The sequence below is a fragment of the Halichoerus grypus genome, chromosome 10 (assembly GCF_964656455.1).
Source record: "Halichoerus grypus chromosome 10, mHalGry1.hap1.1, whole genome shotgun sequence".
Classification (NCBI taxonomy): domain Eukaryota; kingdom Metazoa; phylum Chordata; class Mammalia; order Carnivora; family Phocidae; genus Halichoerus; species Halichoerus grypus.
In genome coordinates, this window is record NC_135721.1 from 111,019,320 (window position 1) to 111,029,330 (window position 10,011).

At 54.5% G+C, this 10,011-nt stretch overlaps 1 protein-coding gene across 5 annotated transcripts in view; it reads right to left on the bottom strand.

The window, feature by feature from the left end:
* Positions 1-10,011, bottom strand: part of LOC118536470 (tyrosine-protein phosphatase non-receptor type substrate 1) — a 42,967-nt gene that overhangs the window by 31,396 nt on the left and 1,560 nt on the right. The gene's annotated exons all lie outside the window — the stretch shown is intronic.

Sequence of the window (10,011 nt, forward strand, 5' to 3'; positions counted from 1 at the left end):
CTCAAAACCTCCTGCAGCCTTCACTGCACTCTGAGTGAGACCCAGAACCCTTCTGGTGGCCGCCAGGGCACCACAGCTTGCTCGCAATCATGCCAGAGTCTCTAGGCACCGCAGGCCCTTTGCACTTGCCACTGCTTCTGCCTCGTGCTCTCATCCCCTAGATATCTACACTCTGGCTCCTTCACCTCCTTCAGGCCTATCTGAAAGGCCTTCCCTGGCCACTCTGTATAAAACACTACCCCCTTCGTGGCCCTTGCTGTTTTATTTTCCTACATATCACCCACCAAGCGACATATCACATAGGTATTTGTCAGTTTCATTAGCGCCATCTGCCTACCCTAGATTTACGTCTAAACCCTTTGAGAGCAGACACTTAGTTCTGTTCCCTGCAGGATCCTCCAGCTTAATGTCAGTGCCTGGTATTCACTGAATGTATGTTCGGGTTTAGATCTTAACTCTGCCACTTACGAGACTCCAGGAAATGTCTTAACCCCTCCGGACTTGTGGTTTCCCATCTGTAGAATGGGGAGGACGATAATAACACTAGGGCTGTTTAGAATGAAACAGGCTAACGAGTGTGAAGAGCTCAGTCTGGTGCCTGGCAGAGAGGAAGCACGTAAAGCCGGACAGCCGTGACCATGCAGCAGACATTTAAGGATGGAAGGGATGACGATGATCACAGTTTTAGGATCAAGAAGCTAAGGATTCTCTCCGAAGCAGAACCAGCTCTGCCCGACATATGCACGAGACCACTCATCGCGGCACCTGTGAGCAGGCTGAGCTGACTGCAGGCTAGGAGGCCCGGAGGTGGGGCGGCTCAAAGGCCCTAGTAAGTGTTTGCAGGGTGTAGGAGGGACCTGGAGGTGATGAAGCCATGCCTGCAATGTGGCCCTGTTTGCAAAGCAGCAGGGAAGGAACTATCAGTACGTGTGCTATAAACACGCTCTGTGTCTAGCAGGCCTAGGCAGCCCCGCTGACGTGGGGAGAACAGACAGGGGACACCACCCCACCATCCACTGTGCTTGGTGCCTCGACAACCTAAGGACCTTCTTCTCACCTTCCCATTTTGCAGATGGAGAAACTGAGGCCCAAAGGTGGGGGCTGGACAGGCTGAGAACCCAGGGGAGTTCTTCTGACCGCAGGCCCCATTGTTCCTCTAGGGACAGGCCCGGGTGCTCCCATGGGTCCCACGTGTGCATGAGGTCACACAACAGGGAGCCGTCACTTAACTGAGCCCGGCGAGGGGAGTGCTGTTGTCGCCGTCCCCCTCCTCCAGGTGAGGAAGCTGTAACCCTGAGAGGCAGAGCAGGGGCAGAGGCAGGGTTCAAACAGACATCTGCTCCCGGAGCTGGTGCGCGATCGCTTCTCCCTGTGACGATGGGGTCCCCTCCAGCTCAGGCTTCTGGATTCTCAGGCTGCCAAGGACGCGCACACATTTTCCCAGCCGAGATAAAGGCCCCCTTAAAAGCGACCCGCATTTATTTAACGGCATTTGCCAAGGCTCCAGCACACTGCTGCCGACAGCAGACAGTCTCTGGATGAGATTTTCCCCCAAGCTGACACCATTCACTGATGCCTTTTATAGCGCTCCTTGCAGCTCACAAAGCACTTTCCACAGCTCCTCACTCCCTTTAACCCTCAACAGTCCCCGCGTGAGAGGAAACAGGGGCAGAGGTTCCATTTTGCAGATGGAGAAAGTGAGGCCCAGAACAGGGAAAGGCACTTGCTCCGGAGCACATGCTTACAGACTAAGAGGCACATGTTGGATTCGAACTCAGGAATGGCCCCAGAGCGGGCGCCCATTTCACTGCCACCCCTGCTGGAGAAGGGGGCCTGGGCTGTCAGCAAGACAAAGGGTGGGGAGGGCATCTGGGTTGGAGCATCGGAGCTGGTAGGGGCCCGCGGGAGGGCAACCAAGGTGAGCCTCCACTTCGCAGAAAGAGCAGCTGAGGCTGGGTTTCAGGTCTCCCCGCCGGTGAAGGCTGGAACAGGGGTCCCACCTGCTCTTTCCAGCCCCAAACCAGGACACGATGACCATGCAACCATAACAGTAATAGTAACCACAGCTGGACAGCATCACGGCCCGCCAGTACCAGGAGCACGGCGGGCCCCGGTGAACCGCCACAGGGACCCAGCAAGACAGGGCTCCCATTTCCCAGAGGACAAGACTGAAGCTCAGGGTCACGGGGCTGCCGAGGAACCGGACTCCACCTGCATTGTCACCCGCTGTGCTGGGCGGCCTCGCACAATGAATGAATCTTTGGGAGTGGCTGACCTGGGCTGGGCCCTCCAAACCAAACCCCGCAGAGAGACTGGAGCACTAATTGCATCGCGTTTCATGGTTTGCCAGCTCATTCATCACGGTGTCTACACTGGGGCAAGCCGTTTCGGATAGCCAGAATTTTCAGTACCAATTCTGGGGTCTCTTGGCTACCTCCCTCCGCCCAGGGTGGCCCTGATATCTGTGTACTTCTTGACGTTTTAGGGATCACTATGACAGCAAGATGGGCGGGGATTTGTGCCGTGGCCACGGCCCCAGCCACAGAAGTGGGACTGTGTAGTAGCGAGGGCAGGACTGTGCTCTCAGGCCAGGGTTACTGCCCATGTGACCTGAGGGCTCTGAGCCTTCTCCTGAAAATGGAGCTCTTACTACCCACCTGTTCCTCATTCAGCCATATGTATTAGCCTGCCTATTGCCACCAGCCCTGGGGCTCAGGCCCCAGGAGGCCCAGCAATGAGTAAGATGGACACAGTCCCTACCCTCATGTAGCTTACATCCTAGCGGGGGACACAAGGCTGAAAGAATGACACAAATATAGAAATGGCTAGGAGTGCTCAAAAACAAATTTGTTGTCACAATTGAGAATAACAAGGGGGACCCGCTTTCAGAATGGCGTGGCTGGGAAAGGCCCCGCTGATGAGGCAAGATTACTGCTGAAACCTGAAGGAAGCAAGAGCCAGGGAAGGTGTTCCAGCAGGAGAGAAGAGCACATGCAAAGGCCCTGAGGCAGGAAAGAGGCTAGTGCATAAGAGGGCCAGAAAGAAGGCTGCTGTGGCCAAAGCCCACAGAGGAAGGAGAGGGTGGTATGAGATGAGATCAGACAGAGAGACGTGGTCCAGAAAATGCCATGCCCCGTGGATCACAGTATGAAGTTTTATTTTATTCTAAGGGCAGTGGGAACCACTGAAAAGTTTGGAGCAGGAACAAAGAGGATTTGATTCAGCGAGCTGCTCTGGATGATTAGATGGGAGGAGGTGCAGGAAAGCAGTGACGAGGATGCTGCAGCCCTTAGGGCCTGGGCTCAAATCCTAGCTCTGCACTTATAAGCTGTGTGACCTTGGGCAAGTCACTGCACCTCTCCGAATCTCGATTTCTTCATCTGTCCAATAGGTATAATAATAGTTCCCATATCACAGAACTGTGGTGAGAATTTAATGAGGTGATGCACAGAGTAATAATTCTATCACAAGGTCCGACATGTTCAATGTCAAGGTGCTCAGTGAGCCAGATCATATTTTGTCCGGCCCTGACCTCTCCCTATTGCCACACTACCCGTCTCCCTTCACTCCAGCCTCACTGGCCTCCTTGCTATTCCTGGAGCAAAGAAAACTCATTCCAGCCTCAGGGCCCTTGCACTTGCTATTCCTTCTATGTGGCTCGCTCTCCTGATATTCCCATGGCTCCTCCTTCGGTGTTATTCAGGCCTCCACTCCTCACAGAGGCCCTCCCTCTGTCCCCACTCCACCTTCTATTCCCTCGTCCTGCTTTACTTTCTTTACAGCACCTGTCTCCACCTGATGCAATATTTACTTGGGTCTGTTTGTCTTCCTCACTAGAACGTCAGCTCCATGAGAACAGGTGTTTTTGTCCATCCATGGTCGTATCCCCAGCCAACTAGAACCACCCTGGCACATAGTAGATGCTCAGAACTTTTGTTGGACCAACATTTATAATTAAAATGATAATAACAAGAATAGCAAAGTGGTTAAGAGTAAACCGAGGCTGGGATCTGGCTTTACCTCTCAGTGGCTACGTGGCCGTGGGAGGACCCCGACTTGGTTTTCGGGAGCCTCAGTTTCCTTATCTGTGAAATGTGGATGGAGGACGCCCATGCTTGTTGGCACATTGTGAGCGTCAGACCACGGAGCACATCGAGGGATGCACGTCAGACTAGTAATGGCTGAAGTGACACCTGATGCCTAGCATTTGTTTTCCAAAACTCCCCCAAACCCTCCACTCCCAGTAAAGTGGGGGGCAGGCAAAGCAAGAGTGACAGATCAGTGTGGAAGCCAGGGGTCGCCCCACCATTCCTGCTCATTTTTGTGTATGTTTGAAATCTTCCAAAATAAAAAGGTAAGGAAGGAGAGCACGGATTTGAGGCTCAGCTCATCTGTAGCCCACAGCGCACTCTTTCCTTCCATGGAGACTTCCATTTCTGGGGGACACGGTCTGTCGGCAATGGAGCCGGGCCTGGGAGCCCACCCCTCTGGCCAGCTCTCCAGGCAGAGGCTCCCCGCTCGCTCACTCCTGGCTCCCCGGCTCCCCCCTGATGCCCTGGGCTCCTGGCGCCAATCTGCAGCCATCTCACCCCCTGCGACCCCAAATGGATGTGCCAGGAAACCTCACAGACACAAAGAGCCCATCTGTATCACGGCCTGACTTCCACCTCAGCTGTTTTGCATCCCTCTGGACGGATGGCCTGGCCAGACACCTGGCGGGGAAAATCCATTTTGCGGAGGGCTCCGTCCGAAGACCTGCCCCAGCAACACCCAAGGGAACAGGAAAGCAGTTTCAGCTGTGAAAATAGATGCTTCCTTCGCCAGTATGGGACGGAAACCCATCTTGGGAACACCGGCCACCTCTGCCTCCTGGGAGGATACACTGATTGACAGAAATACAAGAGGAGCTCCAAGAGAGCGGGATGCCAGCCGCCCCTTCCCCCAGGCCTCGGTTTCCCCACCTGTCAAACAAGGCTAAGCCATGTCTACCTAATAGCCTGCGCTCCACAGTCAGGCTGATCTGGGCTGTCATCCTGACTCTGCCACTTATTGCGGCCTTGGGTAAGTTGCTCCACCTCTCTGAGTCCAGTCTCCTCACTGGTCCAGTGGATCAGATAACTGCACACCACCTAACGGCGAGTACCACCGGGGTCCTACAGGCCAAGTGCTCAGCCCAGTAAGTGGCTGGAAACAATCGTTCCCATTATTATTACTTTAGTATTTTTCCATGGAATTCGGGAACCTGTCAGATTTCTGGCTTTAACGATGGAAACTTCCAGCACAGCCAGTTTTAAAAAGCCTTGGCCTGGAATAGAGGGCGCTTGGCGTCCCACCCCGGCCTTGCAGTGGATCTGCTGTGTGAGCCCACGAGTACCAGGCTCTCTCTCACAGTGGGGCACAGCGAGGCGCTCGGTGAGACCCCCAACAGCTCTCCCAGGCTTCCTCTCTGGCTTTCCGGGTCTGGGAGCGCACAATTCTAAACCTGTGGATCCGGACAGAGACACCTAGAGGCAGCCTGCGCCCACAGCCTCAGTCCCAGGAACAGACAATTAAATCCCACTAGCCTGGGGTTCGGTTTGAGTTGTCCAGCCCCCAGGGGCCCCAAAGCTACAGGGAAAAACCCCAAACGGAATAGCATGCACTCCCATCTGGGAGCTTTTGCTATTTTGTGCCCACTGTGTGCAAGAGGCTGTGCCAGGTACTTTACAAAAGCCAGCCCCACTTTGGTGGAGGAGGAACTCCAAAGAGAACAAAGCGAAGGTGGCTGCGAGGCTGGCTGGCACGTGCCGAGGGCTCGCTCCACGCAGGGTACAGCCGCAAGTATCACATGCGTATGAGTGGACTTGATCCTTGAAACAGAGTTGCTCATGTCATCTCTGTCTTACAGAGGCGGGAACTGAGACACACACCGAGGGCAGGAGATTGCCCCAGACTCGGTGGAGCTGGGATTCACAATCCCCCCCTACCCCCCACCGCCACGCTAAGCCTGCCTGTGACTTAGCGCGGGGAGGGGGGGGGATCCAGAACCACCACGCCCACCAGGTGCTAACCACGTTTGCATATGGTGAGAAAACAAGGAGAGAGCAACAAGTAGCCTCGGTCAGGGGCGGAGACAATCCTGGGGGTGGGGACAGTTCAGAGAAGGAGGAGCTCCCTCGGATTAAACTGAAGGAGGAATAGGTTTGGGCACATGAAGATAAGGAGGTACAGGGAAAGGCGGCTCTGCTGGCGGGAACAGCATAAGCAAAGGCACAGAGATGAAAAGGGTTGAGCTGAGGGCACGGATGGGTACAAAAGCGTTTCCCAAACTGGGTCAGGCCGCATGTTCACAAGCGTTACACAAGCCAAATGCCTCGTGTTCATATGTTTGGGGAACGCTGGAGTAAACAGGGTCCAGTGTGGGATTCTACAGCTCCGGGGCTTCTCAGGTCTTAGGTGCTCACGCAGCCGAGGGGCTAGGCAAGCTCTGGTCTACAGGGAGGAAGCCCGCGCTTCTTGCAACATCTCAGGTCAGCTCTTGGGAAAACATGTGGCTGAGAGTAAGCCCTGTCAGGGAGGAAGCCCGCCCATGCTGCTGCACTTTTCTTTTCTTTTTAAATGTTTTTGGAGAAAACTTGGACCCACTCAACAGTTTGGAGCCGGGGAGGGACATGATCTGCGTTGTGTTGACAGGCCAGAAATCTGAGCACATTTATAAAGAGGGAGAGGGGGGAGAACCTTCCATGAGTCCAAGACTCTACAAATAAGAAAATAACCTGTCGCACGGAGCCATTGGAAGCAGCGAGCGAGTGTGTGTGGGCTCCGTACAACAGTTTTAGACTCCCTTCCTCTCAAACACCCCCTCTCCATCTGTTGCAAAGGGCACCGGGAAGATGCAAGGAGGAATATTCCAGCTCTGGGGGCCTCCAGAGCTCGGCAGCCCAGATGGGGGGCTCTGGTGGAAGCCACATCGCTCCCGTGAGCTGTCACCTGGGAGGGGCCGTTAGTGTTTCCGTCTTCAGTGTGCCTTCCGAGAAGCAACCATGACTCAGGGAAGGGCTTCTGCCCCAGAAGGAACTCTTGACAAACCTCCGTGTGAGCCTGGAGGGGGCTCCTCTCACTCCCTCCAGCCTGGACTAAGTAAGGAAATTTCTTCCCTCAGAGGCTGGATTCAAAATCCCGGCCCTCTTCCACTTATTCCTTAGACAAGTTACTTCTCCAGTTTGGGACTCGATTTTCCTCATCTGCAAAATGGGGATAACAGCCACCTCATGCTTTGCTTTGCTGATTAATGAGATGACACAGGGAGGCCCTTAGTGCACAGTCTGGGGTGCAGTTAACTTTCAAAGACATGGGTTCTCCTTCTCTCCACATGTGGCTCACATTAGGACTTCAAACGTGCCAAATGACTACAAATACAGGAATGAATCACACCACGGGTCTCCAGGGAATTGGTAAAGGAATACTTCATGGCCAGAAAGTACCCAGAGAACACCATGGCTTTAAAAGAAACTTCCAACAGCTTGAGCCCATCGGGGCCAAAGTGCCCTCCACCCTCTTTGTCCTCTTGAGAAAGAGGAAGTGAGATTAACTTCACCAGTTAGGAAAGTACACAGGAGCCACCAGCATGTCCCCCTCTACCAAAGGGTCAGAAGGTCCCTAGAGAGCCCAGCTGGCCCCGAACACCTGAACCCCAACTTGGCCTGGCCTCCTCCAGGCCAGAGTGAGGAGCCAGCGGGAGCTCACCAAGGTCCGCCCAGTGGGGGCCCCGGAGGTCCATGACCTCGGTGGGGCCAAGCAAGGAGCCTGCAGTTTCAATGCCAGGGGCTGAGGGCTATTCCGCAGTCGGGCTGCCCAGGTGTCCCCGGGCCCCTTGCCCTGCTCCCAGCCTCCGAATCTCCCTCAGTGAGGTTGTTTTAGGAAACAGGCCTCATGTTGGCTCCAAGAACACAGGTTGGTGACTTCACTGGCATCTTTTTAGAATTTCCCTTTGGCAGCATTTGTGCTAAAGGCAATCTTTAGAAACTTCTTCTCCTGCCTTCCCCAACCCAGATAACTCACATGACCAGCCCCCTGCAAACAGCAATCATGTGGAGCCCCAGCAATCATGTGACACCTCCCAGGCTGACGGTCTCAGAAAGACGTTAGTAGTCATTCAATCTAACGCCGCCTTCCTAAGCCTGACATTTGAGTTTCTCACTCGAACAAATCTATTTTCTTGGAAAATTGGACAACTGCCTCCTTCTACCTTCCTGCCCTTCTGTCCTGCCTCTCTTCTGCTTTGTCATAAACTCCATCCTGGGAGCAGCCGAGGGAGGGGGGCCCCGAAGCCCCATCCTGCAGCCAGACCAGGTGAATCCCATGCCAGGGTCCAGAGTGTGACCGGGAGTCCAGAGGACACAGAGCGAAGAATGCTGGCAGGCTTCAGTTGTGAAGGCGACACCCCACCCCTGCCCCACCGTCCTCAGCCAAGAAATGTATTCTCACCTCCTAAGATTTATTTATTTCAAAGTTAATCTTGGCCCCTCTGCTGCTCCCACTTTTTCAGGCTATTGATGCTGAATGGATTGGAACGGAAGTTTTATGGCCTAATCTTTACCGTTTTATAGATTGTTTTTATAGGCAAAAAGGGGAGATTTGCTCACAAGAAGGGTGTCGGTGTTCCCAGCCAGCACCCCAGGAAAGGCAGGCTGCCCATCCGAACACTTGTTAATCAGCGTCACCGGTCATTTGCCAGAAACTGAACCACAGGGTCCTGGTTGGAGAAGGGTCTGGAATAGACATTTAGAAATTAACTTGGGCCCAGTTCCCCGTTTCAGGAAAATGAAGTACTTGTGAGAGATACTTGTGCATTTCCAGGCCAGATCCAGGAAGGACGTGGGGCAGGAACTAGGACTTTTGCAGGGTGTAAATGGCTGGCTCAGGCAGGAAGGAGCAGATCAGATCGGAGATGCCACTCACCAGGCAGACATGAAATGTATCAGTGCTTATTTCCGCCCAGCCAGGACCCAAATGTAATGGGAAGACCCAGGGTGGGGTGGGGGATGCCTACGTAGATTCCTGGGGTTCTGGGGAAACTGCAGGGCAGAGAGAAGCTGTTGTCCACCCCCACTTCTCCCTCCACCCACTCTTTGCTAGTTCTCCCTTCCTCACTGCTATCAGATGGTTACCAGTCTCTAGGCAAACGCAAAAGGCGGGGGGGGGGGGGCGGGGGGGTGGAGAGTGGGTACTGAGCTCATCTTTACCTTCCTCCTTGAGGAGGGTAGCGCAGACCCCTCTGCCTACAACACAGCTTCAAGGAGCCAAAAAACAAGATTCCCCATTCTTCTCCCCCACCCCAACTCCTTTAAAGCCCTTACCCAGCCGCTGTGCCCTCCCAGGAGACCCATCGTTTTGCAAAACCCCTTTAAGAAGCAGGACTCCTGAGTGGTGACCTCACCCCTTGGCGAACACACACGGTAGCCTTCAGAGCCCGCCTGCTGGAGACAGCCAGGTGTTTGATGTAGGCCAACAAAAAGACATGCTCAGAGCTACAGGTAACGGCCCCACAGAGCACCTGAACTGCAGGGAGCTGCCTGGAAGCCCGGGGAAGGCAGGCAGGAGGAAGTGGGGGAGCCGGGAGAACAGCAAGGAGCAGACCATCCAGCAAGAGGCTCGGCAAGCACAGGGACAATCCACCCGTGCTTTCGTGCTTTCGCATCAGGATCTGTTGATCACAGCAGCTCAGCCCAGAGTTACTGCGGCCTCCCTCTCTCTCTCCCATACACACACTAACACCGTGTTGCTTGGGCACCAGGGGGAGAGCTCATTCTTCCCTAATTGCAACAGCCTGTTTCTGTTCCCTTCCAGGCAGTACCTGGGGGACCTCTGCCCCGACCCCCTCCTCTCAGACCCTGAAGTCAGACGTGCGAAAAGCATAAGTCCAGGGAAAGAGCTTCTAGAGAAGCCAGGGGCACCGAGCTCTGAAAGCTGCTGACAGCCTTCCTCCCCCATCAGATTGGGCAGGGCCTGGGTGCACCAACTCATCTGGGT